We start from the raw sequence: 15,665 nt of genomic DNA on the forward strand, positions 1-15,665 counted from the left end.
CATGGTAAGTGGGTTTGGTTCTATTCTGACTTATTGAAGAGCGGCGACCTATGTGTATGAAATTCACGGGTAACTAGCTGTTGACAAACCAGGTAAACCAGTACTCCATCACACAGATCAGCCCAAAGCAAAGAAGCATCCATGACTGTCATGGAGCTGTGTGATGGGATGCTGTGCATGGCCATGTAAAAGCCACAAAAAAGAGCGAGAAGGGCCATGGCTCTGTGTGGTCTGACACGAGTCCGTTCATTATTCATACGAGAAGAAGGAGTCCATTCCCTCCCCTCCGAGGTCCAATCAGACCTGCCCCCGTCGAGCCTGTGGCTTCCTTCTCTGCTAGACCCTCACGCTGCGTGCTGGGCTGTCTCTCCCCTGTGCTGTCTGTCTGCACTGGAGATGAAACCTGTGGTGTGTTGCACTCGAGTTTTCTTTTGCTCATGGTGCTGATTGTTTTCCTGTGTCTGTAGCGTCCTCCCTACTAACCTAGCAGTTTTTCCCTTTCTCCTATCTCTTACAGGGATGTCATGTCCGCTTCTTAAAGGTAGTTCTCCCTCCACTCTGTCCTCTTCCACCTTTCCTGCCACAAAAATGCCTGCCCTCCCCCCCCCCCCCCCCCCCCCCGCCATGCTCTCCGCTCTTAAGGATGCACTGTGTGTTCTGGTAGCTTGAACCTTCCGCCTACTCACGTCCCAGTCTGTGCGCTCCCCTCCAAATGGCCACGGCCCTCCAGCGAGGAAGAAAACGCTCCTTATGCATCACCCAGAGAGTTTACCTGTCCTCCCTCGTCTCCAGATTAGGTCCATTTAAGATTATACAAAATAGGAAATAATTGAAATCTCTGATCAGTGATTAAAGTTAAGTTCGAGTCTGTTTTTAAAGCATCAAATGAACAGAAAGAGTGCATCTTTAAATCAACAGCACACACATTCCTTTCCTTCTGCCAGTATGTATCTCCAATCACGTATTAAGACTCATTTTCGATTTTATGTAGACATCTACATAAGCATGCAAGCGATACGGTGTACTTACACTACGTGTGTGCCTTTATATGGAGGATGTAGTGTGGTATATCATGGGCTGAAATCATCAGATTTTTCTGATGTTCTTAATGCCTGGCTTAATACTACTCATTGTATTTCATTCCTTTTTTCATTTTTTAATTTTTCCCCCAAGTCAGTTGTTCATAATCTAATCAACCATTCTACCCCCACCAACTGTCAAATGGAACTTTGCAACATGCATGTAAATTATTTCAAAAATCTTATCCGTAATCATTTCTGACAACACCAGTCTCTTTTGGGGAGCTGGTTAGAGCCGTGTACCAGCTGTGTTTTCAGTGTATTGCCTTAGTTAATAATTGAAATCCACTCTGGATCATTACAGCATATTCATATTGGAACCATCTGAAAAATTTAAACAGTCAAATACTTGGATGAAGAATTTTAAAAGGGGAAGTCCCACCCCCGATCCTAAGCTAGAATCAACATATGATACTCTTTTTATAACACTGTCCTAAGGAAAACCTCTAGTAAATAACGTTTTTCAAGTTTCTCTCTGTAGGACATGTATCTGATGCTACAGATGTGTCCCCCAAGGGGCCGCAAGAGACTGGTGACCCAGAGTTATTGCAAATAGGGAAGGAAAAAAATATTCTTTGAGGTTTCACAAGTCTTAAACAGAGTGTGGGGACGATCACGGGTGAAAACAGGCGTCTGTCCAGATTTCTCTCGTTGCCGCCCTCCTGTTGTCTTTTAAAATGCTGTCACACAATGCCGTGTGTTCACTGTGGAAAACACCTTCAGAAGTTGGCCACGCCCAGACACGCTGGGTGATTTCCTCCCCCTGAGTGAAAACATCCTGCATCGTCAGAGCGAGCAGACAGCTCTTGATGATTCCGGGACGTGGGGACAGTTCCTGCTTAAAAACAGACCACCTGTCATACCCCGTTACTTCAGAGGACGGCTCCCCTCTGATGAAGTGGATTCACATTTGGGGATTCAGGTCCTTACTGTGACCCAGATGTCTCTTGCCTGTGCGATGTGTTTCCTGCCTTTGTGATTAGGTTGGAGAGTCTGTTGTCCCAGGGAGAGAGAATATACAAACCATGGGGCTCGATTTCACAATGTGTAGGAAGAGCTGGGTGCCAGCACAACACTCAGACGTGGCTGGAAAGGGAAATGAAGGGGGAGGAAAAAGAAGAAAAAGTTAGGGGGAAGCCTTCACCTCCCTGAATCCGCTCCTGGCAGGTAAACCACAGCCCCTCCCACCGTTCATGAGCGGCTGTCCCATCAGAAGGACTGCCAACCCTCTCGCCTGCTGGGTGGCACGGCTCCCACCTTGTCGCTGCAGGGACGCAGCATGGTGGCGTGGTTAAGCTCCAGGCTCCCTGGGTTCAAGTCCCAGGTCCAGCGCCTCCTAGCTGTAAGGCCATGGGCCCTTTAGCTCACCTCTCTTACCTCAGTTTCTCCATCTCTAAAATGGGGGCAATAAAAAATACCAGCCTCCTAGGGCTGCTGGGAGGACTGAACGAGGAAATATAAAAAGTGGTCAGAACAGCGCTTGGTTGGGTGAAGCGTTGCTGCTGCTGTTACCCTCTGCCTCCTCCCTCAGCCCACCCCCAGCTATTAAGAACCAGGGGTCTTCCCAAATGGAAAGAAAAAACATGGCTGTTTTCTGAGAAGCCATCGCCAGTTTAAACAAACCCTTTGTCGTGTTTTCTGAGCCACCGCAGGCCCCAGGGTTGGGAGACCCAGTTTTGCATTAGAGGCATAGCGTCCCCAAGGCCCCCCCACATGCAGCAATGAAGTCACTGACGAGCAGGGTCGGGAGGTGTCAATGAAGCCTCTTGTCTTTGTGTTGGTGCACATTTCTCATTTCCTGTGCCTTCTGTTATGGGTCTTTGGACAAGAAACACAGATGATGCTACCTGAAAATGTCACCTGTCTCTTGGAAATCTGCCCCAACCCAGGCAGTGAAAATGGAGTGCCATCACTCACACCTCTTTGCAGAGCGGCATTGCTTGCTTGCTCAGGAACTAATCTTCACCTTGTGGCTTTTTCTGAAAATAGACCTGTCAGTAATCAGTCCGTGGCTGGCCTCCAGGGGCCACATCTCTGTGTTGACACGCTGGGAAGAAGCAGGCAGGCAGGATAGTCCATGACTCTCGCCAGTGGCCGTGGGTGGGTAGCCAGATCCGCACAGAGCTGGTGGCCAGGGTTGCAGGATGCAGCGTGGTCTCATCTCTTACTAGGGGTGTTCCTTTTGTAACCCACATCTCCCCCCAGGCCCCAGCAGCCTGGAGGTACTAGTAGGATTACAGTAATTAAAAGAATTTAAATTTTACTAGCTCTTCCCAGGTTATTGATGCAAGACCCCTGTCCACCTCCAGCCAATCTGAGCCATACACACCCTCTCCCCAAAGCTCCTCCTCCAAGGCCCCTCTTGCCCCGGAGACCAGCTCTTATGGCAAACACATGTGACCATGTCCCCTGAGGGCAGTGGGGACCCCTGCCAACTCATTTATGTCCCTTTGCTTCATCTCTGCCCCTCTCTGCTTGCTCCTGTCGGAAGACTCTCTCTTCTGGTGTGGCAGCAGCTACTGAGCTCTGAGGATGCCACCGTCCCTATAGGAAGGGAGGTCTCCCCACTCAGGAGGAGGGAGGGAGCGTCCATTTTACAGATGGAGAACCCGAGACCTCGGAGGAGTCAGCAGTGCCACACCTGGTATTCTGGTCCACATCTGGTGGACATGCTCTTCGCCATTTGCTTCCCTATCAGCTGGCTGCCCTGGGGTGGGGGTGAGGGGGCAGAGAGCAGCCCAGAGCAGTGCAGCTGCCACCAGCCTGGGAAGCAGCTGTCCCGCTGATCTATAATTAGGTCCCTCCGTTTTTAAAAACTGGTGTGGTTTTAAAACGCTCAGTGAAGATAGGGTGAAATCAATGCTTGTGGAAATTATGAGCTAACTTTAATTGCATTCAACCTCACTTTCAAAATGCTTGCTGCTGTCAATTAGAGATGTTTTATAATAAGAAAATAATTGAGTAATTGAGCAAATGTATAATATTTTGGGGGAAGTATCCTTTTGTTTCTTTGTTTGTGTTGACTTCCATGAGGATGCAGGGTCAAGCCTCCTTTGCTAGATGCCCAGTCCTGCTCACCTCTCCAGCAGCAGCTGGACAGGGGTGGAAGGAGGTGTCTGGAACTTTCCCCAGGGCTGTAGGCTTTATAGCCAGTTATGGCTTGGTTGAGGGTTTTGGGTGTTGTTTTGTTTTTCAGTTGCTTTCAGGAGCTGCTGCTGTGTGATCATTTAGCTCCAATTGCATTTCCCCAGTGGGCTTTTTTATTGAATTTCCCAGATTGTTCTGTGTTTCTACCTTTCAGATAAACACAGAGGCTCCCCCGGGCCACTCCTCGTTCCCTCGCAGCCCTCCCTGCCTCCTTTTCCCTGCTTCTTGCAAAGTCTGAGCTCAGTTGAAGGGCTGGGGGGAGACTCAGGAATCGTACGTCTAGAACCGTAGGGATGTTGTTTTCAAGACATGAAGCGTGCAGAGACTCTAAAACACACTTCTGGCCCACACTGTGGGCATTGCTCAGAGGCCTGGCTTTCACGTTGGAAATTTAGAGTCATCTTCTATAAAGGTAGAGCTGGAAAGATACAATCTGTGTCTCCTTTGAGCATTTGGAGGAGTTTTACCTCTGCAAGGCGGACTAAGGAAACTTAGGCTTTTATCTCTTACTAAAAGATCCCAGTCCAAATGCAATGGCTCCAGAAAATAAAACACCACAAGAGGGCAGTCAAGACTTGCAAATAAAAGATTCCGGGAAAAGTTGCACCCAGGAGATCTTTAGGAACCTGTGACTGTATCTCTACACTTTTTTTTTTATGATTTTTTTATTATATTATGTTAGTCACCATACAGTACACCCCCGATTTCTGATGTAAAGTTCGATGATTTATTAGTTGCGTATAACACCCAGTGCACCATGCAATACGTGCCCTCCTTACTACCCATCACCAGTCTATCCCATTCCCCCACCCCCTTCCCCTCTGAGGCCCTCAGTTTGTTTATCTCTACACCTTTTTGATGGACCTGAAGATGGGATTACTTTATGTGCCCAGTTGTTCCTTGGTTTCATGGAATGACAAGGTGCCAAGAAGGCGGAAGTCCGGGCTTTCTCTAGGACTGAGGGACCCCTGTGGTCTGTTCTGGCCTGCCTGGGCCCCGCCTGTTCACATCCATTCCACTCTCTTAGCAGCAGAGACCTCCCCACTTCTAAGCAATCGTTCTGACTGTCCGGAAAACCATCGACTCTGATAGCTTCCAGGAGTTCCCGCGGCTCCTGACCCTGCCCCTGCTGACTCATAAAGCCAGTGCAGTGTTAACCCCAACAGGGAACATGCCTGGCAGCAGCAGGATTAGAGGTTTCACAAAAGTACTAAGCACTGAAAGTGCTCTAACAGGACTATGCCTTGGCCACATGCCCTCACACGGTGCCGTCCGGAAGGCATCGGACAGATGTGTGCCATCAGCCCCCTTGGCGAGAGGCCGTCTTTTTTGCAAAGGGAAAAATTTAGGGCAAGTTTTTGGTCCTCAGATCCTCACCAAAGTCTGAATTCTTAGCAGCGGGGGAGGCCCGAGGGCAGCAGCCTTTCCAGGGTCGGTTTATCAGGTGAGAGGAGTACTGCGGCCTGATAACCGTGCAGCAGCCTGCCTGAGACAGCAGTTAGGGGGCAGAGCTGGGCAATGAGGGCAAACGAGGTTGGCTGTAAAGGAAACAACACAGCGAGGTTCTAGAGGTGTGCGCTCCTCAGGACAGAAAGAACCAAGCACTTCGTGTTTTCCACGCTGGGCATAGTGCAGATGTGTCAGGGGCCCCGTGTTTCTCCACGTTTCTCCGTAGACTCGGGCTCGGTTGCCATGACAACAGGCCTGCCAGCTTCCTGTGAATTTGTTCAGCGGTGGCGACAGCCCAAGTAGTGAATGTGTCCATAAAAATATTTCTTATTAAGAAAACGACTTAATGTGGTTTCCCTTACATCTCTGCCCTACTGAATAAGCACTTCGTTCAGCACATTGTGTGGCTGTGAAACGGCTCGCATCCGTCCCAGTTAGCATGTCAGGCACCGTGGAAGGGAGTGGATCATTCCAGTGCATTTGAGGCTCTTCCTCATTGCCGTTCTGCTGGGTTAACGAGGAGACACCGGCGTGCTGTTTACATCTAACGGCAGTGATACGGGGTGAGGGAAGGCAGACAGCAGCCCACAGGCCAAAATCCGGCTACTGCGGGTCTTCGTAAATAAGATTTTATTGGAACACAGCCATGGTCGTTCACTCACCCGTGTGGTTTCCACACGACAGTGGCAGAATTGGGTTGTTAAAACAGAGACCGTCTTTGGCTGACAAACCCAAATATATTCATTATCCGTCCCTTTACAGAAGACATTGGCCTACCCTTGATATGGGAGGATGAGCACTGGATTCAGAGATCAGGGTTCTGGATTCAGAGCCCAGGGACGAAGACGGAGTTGGACACATCACTTAGCCAGTTGCCTCGTCCGAAACGTGGGTGGCCTGGATTGGCTTATCCCCAACTTCCTTCCAAATACTAGAAGCTCTGTCACCCTTGTGCTGTTGGTCCAACATTACATGCCAGGGGAATGGTCCTCTGCCGGATGATCCGGGGTCCTGTTTCAAGGACCAGTATAGAGGAAAGTAGCATCGTTGTCTCCGCCCCCCTCCCCCCTCAGTACTGCCTCAACGGCTCCGTAGCCATGGGTGGTGGAGTTAGCTCTCTAGATCTCAGTGTCTTCACCTGCCCAAAGGCAGGGCGGACCTTCCCAAGGACCCTTCTGCAGCTGACAGCCCCTGGGTCTGAGAACTCCTTGCAGAAGAATGAATGATGCACACCTATGATTTGCCAGCCACCTGTGATCCCCAGCATCAGGAAAAAACTCCAGTCAGCAGGTGTTGGCACACCTGTACAGGAGGAATCCCCTGGTGGCCCCATTCCTCCAGATTATAGTTGTAGGTGGGATTACCAAATCTAAAGGGGGGTTAAAAAAAACGATTAGATATTCCAACCACGAAATCAGACACAAGACCTGAAAGAAACCAAGATCCTGCCTTCAGGAGTCAGGCAGCCTTGACTCTTTGGGTTCCCCTCTTTTCTGTCTGACATTTCACGGTCAGATTAAACCATCTGGCCTTGGGCACCAGCCTTTGCCGCATCCCTCTTGACCTGGTCAGTTCCACGTCAGGAATCCGCCCCAGGGAGACCGGGGATGTGCACAGAGATTAGGAACACAAAATTGCTCATCTGTGTGTTCCTGAGAACTGACAACTGGAAACAACGTAGCCGCCCAACAGTAGGGGCTGGCTCAGTACACTGTGGGAGGAGCTACAGAGCAGGTGTGATGCAGTCCCTAACATCATGGCGGAAGACTGCTTCCAGAGAAAATGTTTACAACATGCTAAGGCATAAAGCAGGTTGCAAACGGTGTGATTCTGTTTCTGTCAAAGAAGAAAACATGAAAAGTCTTAGAAAGCTATACATCAAAATGTTAACAGTGATTCTCTCTGGGCAATACAACTATGGATACTTAAAGTTGTTTTCTTTTTTATTTATTTTTTTATTTATTTACCCATGCGTGTGAAATGTTCTAATGAACCAGTACTGTGCTCACAAGAAACAGCATTGTTGTAGACATTCTTTAAAGGCAGTAACTCTATCTTAAAAAAAAAAAAGTTTGTATGAGAAATAATTGTTTTTCCCAGTGCACACGTGCATCCATACATCATAAAAGGATTTGAGGAGCACCATGCCCCAGACTCTGTCCTGGGCCCTGGAGATACATCAGTGAGCAGAACAGATGAGGCCCCTGGGCTCCTTGCAGTGGAGGGAGACGGGGAAACAGATGATAGATAGTGAGAATCCACGGGAAGGAGAGGACAGGGTGCCCTGTTGAAGCTTCAGCGTTAAAGCATCTCCTGAGCAGAGATGGGAGGGTGTCTTGTTCCTGTCCGGGTCAGAAGGAGCAGAGAGTGCAAAGGCCCTCAGGTGGCAAGCATGCTTAGCATGTTCCAGAAGACAAAAAATTACTTAGCGAGAGAACAGCGGGCATATTTTTTACTCTGTTACCCAGGAGGCGGTGATGCCCTTGAGGTACCACCATCTTAACCCGTTGCCCGGTTACGGGCTAGGAAGTAGTAGGTGTCTGTGACTCATGGCTGTTAGAAATACACCGGTCCTGTTCCGTTAACAGTATCATTGAAAATGCCTTCAGTTCCCTTGTGGTTTTCTTCTCCTGAAACCACTTGACTTAATGTTGCAGTGGGTGCAGGTGAATACATCACCTGAGCTCTAAGACACGATGCTAAGGTCTTTTGTTCTATACGGCAGAGATATACGTGTTTACGGAGCAGCCCCAAAACGCCATCAGTCTTACACTGTCAGGATTGTTCAGATAAGCCCTGACTACAGGACATTTTCGTTGTAAAGATTGTGGAAGAAATCCGAAATTATTCCTTTGCTCCTACAGTTGGTCGTTGTTGGCCTGTCTGCCCTTGGAATCTTAGAAGTAGAACTTTCTATTGTCAGATTCTTCTCTCTACACTTTGCAAAACATCTTTGATAAATATATTCATCAAAGCCATATTTTCTGTTCTGCTAAGAGATATTATTGAAGACACGTTCACAACATAGGTACAAATGGACACATTTACAACAAAATGTGGCTAAGCATTACAGCATGCTTCAGAGGGTTACCCAGAGGCTCCGTGACTATAGAATAAACCCACCGGGAGACTTGGAATTACGGTTAAAACTCTGCTTCCTTACTGTAGAGAAACCTTTGGGCTTGGATTCCTACTGAGGATAAGTTAGCACCTCTTGGAAGAATTGCTAGTCAGGGCGTTAATTGTATTAAGGGCTAGTGATTTATGGCTGTACCCTCCTCTGTGTCTTTATTGTCTGTCTGTTTTCCTGCATACCAAAGCTAGTGCATAATGATTAAACAGAATTCCCAAATTGCACACTATCTATGGTATTATGTTAAGTCTTTTGGAATTGGCAGTACTGTAGGTCAGATCATCCCAGCTCAGCGGCGGCAAGTGGTCCAGCGTGATAGAGACTTGACATCTACGGCAATCCAATCCCTCGTAGACACCCAGTGCCGTAATTTGGCAGATCCAGCTCTCAGTTTTCATTTGAAACCCACCCCCCAAATAACAGGCTGCATGTGGAGAGCCTCTGACCACACACAGACCACTCCTCAGACAAAGGTATTTAACACACGTACACCTTCAACCCCAACCTGGAAGAATTCGGATTTGCAATGGTCAGATTCACTTTGTATGATGTGCTTTACAGAAACTCACCATAGGAGTCCTTTAAGTTTGTGAACACCTTCGATGATTGCAGACTGATGAGACTTTTGGAGAATGTATCTGGGGCATAAAATGAGACACACGTCGGTTATTAGGAAATTTTCCGATGGGGAGAGCACGCTAAGTCAAGGTCTTTTCCTGCATGGTTCTAGCCCCCAAGGGAGCTACAGAAGATGCTTCAGAAACCGGAGAGCAACTGGAGCTGAGATCCAGTTCCTCTCCTACCCCACCGGGAGAGCACGGAAGTGGGGAAGCCCACAGGAATCTGCTGCAGCCTCCCCACTGGTCCCGAGCTCCTGCAGACCAGTTTGCAGGCTTGACACACATCCATAATCACAGGGTTTCTGGGCCCTGAGTCAGCCTGGCAGAACCCGGACCCAGGTGACCTGCAGCTGCTCACAGAGGCCTTCTGTCCACAGTCAGGGAGCAGGTGGAGGCCAGGAGCCAAAATTATTCTTTTGCTCCTACAGTTGGTCGTTGTTGGCCTGTCTGCCTGTCTTCCCCCGGGAAGTGCAGCTTCTCCTTCCCGGGGCAAAGGAAAGAAGACCACGGTGAAGGATGTGACGGGAGCCTCTGCACTGGGGGCTTGTGCAAAGGATTCCTCATTTCCGCTTCAGCATAGCCCAGGAATACAGAGGTCTTAATACTACTATATTACAGATGAGCAATCTGATGCTCAGAGAGGCCGTAACATCTGCCCAGAGTCACACAGCAAAAATGGGGAAAGCCAGGATTTGATCTAAACTCTTTGGAATTGAAGTCGGGGGCTCTTTCCAGAATTTGCCACTGATTTTATATGATGATTGAAGATCATTGAAGGTGGAAAGGGTCCCAGGGACTCTGAAGGGACTTTGAATTTGGAGCATTCTGTCTTAGACTAGACATCTGAAATGTGCACAGGACTCACTTGAGGATCTTGTTAAAACCGGATGTTCCAGTTCCGTAGATCTGGGGTGGGGCCCAGGAATCTGCATTCCTGACCAGCCTCAGGCAGTGCCGGTGCGGCTGATCCACGAACCACATGTTGAATAACAGGGACATAGACCACAGCACCTTGGGACTGCAGGTTCTCCAGAAGAAAGGCTATATCATATTGATCTGATTTCCCCAGCGTCTGGCCCCATGTCTGGGGCATGACAGACACAAGAGACCTGTGCAAAAAGTGGTGGAATGTCCTGAATTCACCCACAAGGAACCATGAGTCGAATCAAAATGTGTTCTGAGCAAGAACTCAAGATTTGGATTTATCAACAAGGAGCATGACCAGTGGGCTTGTACGTGCTTTTGCTCTCCAGCCCCAGTCCATCCTCTGCTCCCTCCTCTGGATGCCAGGCTTCAGGAGACACTCTGCCTCCCTCTCTGGGTGTGAATTCGTGTTTGTGCACACAGCTCAGCAGGGCGTCTGGCCGTGCAGGGCATGTTTGTGTTGCTATCGGAAAGGATGTTGGCCTGCTTATTCTGAGGCCTCCTTGGGTCTGCTGAATCTCTGCAGTTAGGCCATCGGCTCCTGCTTTATCCCCGGACATATATTGATTTTATTTGCACTCCTGGTGAAGTCTGAATTACATTCGTGACAACTGGCTATGCCAACAGTACACAAGCTGAGAAGGGCAGGTCTCTGTCCTGCCGGGAGACCAGTTGCCAAACAACCCACTCAAAAGCTCAAACAAAGGAACTGTCAGCCAGGAGGCTCACTGTTGGTCTTCAGTCGGATCCCAGTGAGGTCCAGGGCAGTCAGGACTTTCTCTGGAGGAATGTCCCTTCAGAGAAGCTTCCGAGGGCATGGTTTCGGCTCGCTGGCCCAGCTAACTAGTCTAGTGTGGCCTCTGGGGAGGGTCACTATGTGGCCGACCTCCCTAAAGGCAGAGATGCCCTCCCAGCCTTTGTCTGTGGCTGTTCCAGCATGACCGGTAATGGCTTGAGGGAAGGAGTTCCAATGATATTTGAACATCTAAATGCACAGTGTCCAGGGGCCACCCTCTGAAATGACATACTTGGTAACAGCCCTTTTCTGTATTCATGTTTGGCAGATGGCTGGCTGGTATTGGCTACCAGCTGATTGTACCTTTCATGATTTGGCATCTTCAAATTCTGTTGTAGGGCTAAATGAAGACGTATGATTTTGAATGAATGAATCAATCGACATTGAGATATTCAGTGAATGTGCAATTACGTGCCCAGCGCAGTGCTTGGCCTAAAGACACAGATGAGTAAGATGGTCCCTGCCTTCCAGGACCTCACAGTCTATGAGAAAGATCAGCAAATCCTCAGAAAAGATTCGTCTGTTTCAGTTCCCCAGATCAGTCAACTTTGCCACAGGGTTTTGAGAGCAAGGAGTCCATTTGGAAAGTGATCCCAAGAGACCTGGGGGGGGAGCAGCAATGTGACCCAGGGAAGGGAGGAAGCCAGCTACGGTAAGGGCGTGGTAGCTATCCAGGTGGTACCGCGGTGGACACGCTGGAGCTCAGTCCTGCTGGGAAGCTAGGGAGACGGCACAGAAACTGCCCCCTTGTGCGGCCAGTCAAGGCCACAACATCCTGGGGCGGCAGCATGGGCACTTGAGGCTTACTGTGCAGGTGTAGCCCCAGCAGAACCCACAGAGAGCCTCCGATGTGTACAAGGGTGCAGAGCCGAAATCTCGGGGAATGTGGGCCAGTCACAGACCACGTCTGCCACAGGTTGGAAATCCTAGGAGGAAGGAGGCATCAGGAAGATGGAGAGGTGGCACTTAAGCTGGATTTGGTGGGTGAACAAGATGGCAAGGCCCCTGTGGGAAGGGCGACCAAAGAGAAGAGGCTGGAACAGAGGGGCCCGGGGAGTTGTAGGACAAAGGTCGGAGACAGAGCTCACAGCCTAGGGTTTCCTCCTCATCCATTGTGACAACTCAGCCTTCTTCTGTCCAGCAGGTGGGAAGCCAGGAAAGCAGGACAGGGTCCCTCCAGGGAATATACTGAAAGGGAGATCATGGGAGTGGGGACACTAGAGGTGGGGCCACCTTGACAGGTGGTGAAGGAAGCCCTGAGAGGAGACCAGATTCTGGACCTAACCTGCAGGTAGATTTGGCGCAACCTGCGGATAGATTAGCTGTACAGTGTGATTAGAAGAGGCGTTAAACAAATACACCATCAATATTCACAGGTTGCCCGTGCGCTGTCGAGAGCAGGGCCCCGGGAGGGAGAATGGCAGCAAGTCTTTGGGGGAGGGGTCCTCTGAAGAGATGACAAGCAAGCTAAGGCCTGCAGGGTGGGGAGACATCAGCCTGGGAAGGGGTGGGGGACCGCAGGACAGACGTGGGTGGCCGGGACTGCACTCCCACAACATTGGCGTGGGGGGGAGTAGCGAAGGATGGGAATCCGGAGGCAGAGGCTGCCTGAAAGTAGGCTGGAGTTGGAGACTGCATAGACCACCCTCCTGGGGGCTGTCTGCTCCCCGCCAGCCCCCAGCTGCACAGCTGCTAGGGTAGTCTCTGGCTGTCTCCCCCAGCTGTGCTATTCATTAGACCCAGGTTGAGCGAGTGACTTGCCAAAGTCAGGCCTAGAACACTGAGGTTTTGCTATCGTGGAATTGTCTGCCTTAGAAGAGCTGCTTTTGAAGACTGCGTTGTTGATGGCTCCATGCCATCCCGCAGTCAGGCCTGCCCGTGGCAGCATGGAAATGACTCCAGAAGCCTATTCTGCAGACGAAACATGGAAGTCACATCTCTCTGATCGAAGGCTAGCTGCAAGAAGGCCCCCAGTCTGCTCTTATCTCAGGGCTGCCAGGAGCTGGGGAGAAATCCATCTCGCCCTCTGGGCTAGGCCACTTTCTAGCCAGCCCCCTGATGGAGAATGCGGTCAGTGTGGCAGCCTGGCCCGTCTCCTTCCAAACCATCACCCTGCTCTGCCAGCCACATGGAACCCAGCTCTGCTGCTGACCACAGAGACATGAGCATGGAATCCGCCTGGAGCAGGACAAGAAACCAGTGTCCTTCCTCCCTCCAGCTTCCCCTCCCAGGAGCCAGAGACTCCTTTGTCGACATTCCTCCCAAACCTCACAGATTGATGTCAGAGCGGAATCTAAGATCCTCCTGCAGTTGGGTTCAGAAGTACTCAAATGAAAAAAATGCTTTTCTTGCATTTACATCCCTTTTCACTATAACTGGACTAAGGTCATAGCACAAAACTCAGAGTCTTTGCTCTGTTGTGGCTCCCAGTGAGGGCAGTGTCTGTTCTGGGGTCGTTGCCTACAGCAGCCCAGGGTCCCTCTTGCGCTGTCTGTGGTGCTGAAGTGTCCAAGGAAGAAGGAGCAGGCAGGCACGCTAGGAATTCACATGAGTCTGGAACACCTGGTTAGGAGCCCCGTGCTTCAGATGGAGCTGGGTGTTCGTGGGCAGCCCAGCACAATCACAGCCTCACCCAGGTGAAGATGCTCTTCGACTGTCTCAAGCGCCTCAGAGCACTGAGTCTGTCGTATGGGGGTCTTTTCAGAATTTACCGTGAAGTTCCTGATAAAATCAATCTCCTCATGTCTCTTTCTGATAACATTTCTTTTTAAAAACCAAAGGAAAAGAATAGAGTGGCATCGTTGGTATCGTCATCTCACACTCGAACTTCCTGATTGTTCATTGCAATTTCGAGGACACACACCAGATAGTTTATCAACTTGAAGTCATTCCTGGAGCAGATGTTCGGAGTGAAAGAGGACTTCCGCTATCCGCCACCTCTGTTTAGATCCCAGTCTCTACCTTCTAATTGATTAAGTTCTCCTTTCCAGCTTCTCTCTTAACTTAGGCATGAGACCCTGTGGGCAAAGCATCCGGTGATGGGGACCAAAACTATCCTCTCCAGCAATAAGGAGGCCAGCAAGACCCCACGTGATTGACCCCAAGACAGCAATCAACTTGACCTTCACTGCCCAGCTGCATGCATGAACCCACCAGCCTCTGCCCCACATTTTCCTTACATAATCCTGGGAGTGCTTTCAGCACTTTGGAGACAGTCTCTGAGACACTAGTCCGCTGTCTTCCTGGTGCTGACCTCCCGGAAATAAATCACTTTCTCGTTTCACCAGCCCTCATTTGTCTGCCTTTGGATTTTGTCAGCAGCGAGTGGTGGAACCTGGTCTGTTTGGGAGCCCTGGAGCCAGCTGCTCTTGCACTCCTGCTCCCTGGCTTCCAGAGGACAGGGCTGGGCCAGCCGTTGAGGGGGGTCCTGATGTAACACTAGTGGTTATGTCCGGCTCTTTCTCACAAGTCTAGACATTCCTTCCATCCTCTGTCAAAGGGGTGGCCAGTTTATGTCTCACTGCAGTTCAGGTTTTTGTCTTTAAAGAGTGTCGTATATCCAACAACCCCCAGGTTCACATGTGTGTCCCACCAGCCACTGCCGATAGAGATATAGTACAGCCGTACTAAATACTTTCAGCCTGGAAGCAAAAAAGTTAGGGCCATCTTTGCCCCGTGTCTTAAGGTCTCTGCAAAAAAAGTTGGGGCCGTCTTTCCCCCGTATCTTAATGTCTCTGCCTACGTGGGTGTGCTCAGTCCATCCGAGCGTGCACTCAAGCCATGAGGTTTGATCCTTATAGGAACATGTTATTTTTATCACAGAAAAGCATCCCCTAACAGCACAGCATCTGAGGAACACATTCAAACTTCATTTCCTTACTCAGCCAGAATGTAGAGTGCATACCCTGTGCCAAGCGCCGTGTGAGGCCTGGGGATCCAGAGACGGCTGGATTCGCTAATGCAAAACCTCTTCCACACAGCCTGGCTCGAGGTGCCCGCTCAGTAACTGTGGGACGAAGGGACCCTGATGCTCAAAGAGGGAATATGGGTGACTCCTCAAAAGCCTTCTCTGCTGCTAAAGAAAACATGTCAGATCCCCCATCTTCCCCAAGAGTGCTCTGGTCCCAGAGTAAAGCCCAGAATACCTTCTTTACGTCCTACACCTTTTTGGTAACCACATTGACTTGAGTGATGTCCTGGCGCCTGCTCGGAAACACAAAGCTGCACTTAGGTCTGCTGCATTGGGGATGGGGGGTGCACCTTATCATTCAGACTGTATCCAAAGCCACAGTCTTTGCCCTTGGGCTCGGGGCTGTGGCTGGGGCATTTGAGGCACCCTGCAGGACCCTGGCCTTTGCACCAGCTGATGTGTCCAGCAGCTGGTGCTCTTCCCGTCAGGCAGATGTTCTCCATGCAGTCTTGGGGGGAGATTCTCCATGGGCTCCTTTGCTGACTGTTGAGAGCTCCCCACGTGATTCCATTAGCCTTTCCTTTTCTGCTGAGCCTTCTTTCTCTCC

At 50.1% G+C, this 15,665-nt stretch overlaps 1 protein-coding gene across 2 annotated transcripts in view; it reads left to right on the forward strand.

Annotated features, from left to right (window-relative positions):
* Positions 1-15,665, forward strand: part of PRKCA (protein kinase C alpha) — a 391,135-nt gene that overhangs the window by 320,207 nt on the left and 55,263 nt on the right. The gene's annotated exons all lie outside the window — the stretch shown is intronic.

This window comes from Ursus maritimus, unplaced genomic scaffold (genome assembly GCF_017311325.1).
Source record: "Ursus maritimus isolate PB19 unplaced genomic scaffold, ASM1731132v1 scaffold_24, whole genome shotgun sequence".
Lineage (NCBI taxonomy): Eukaryota > Metazoa > Chordata > Mammalia > Carnivora > Ursidae > Ursus > Ursus maritimus.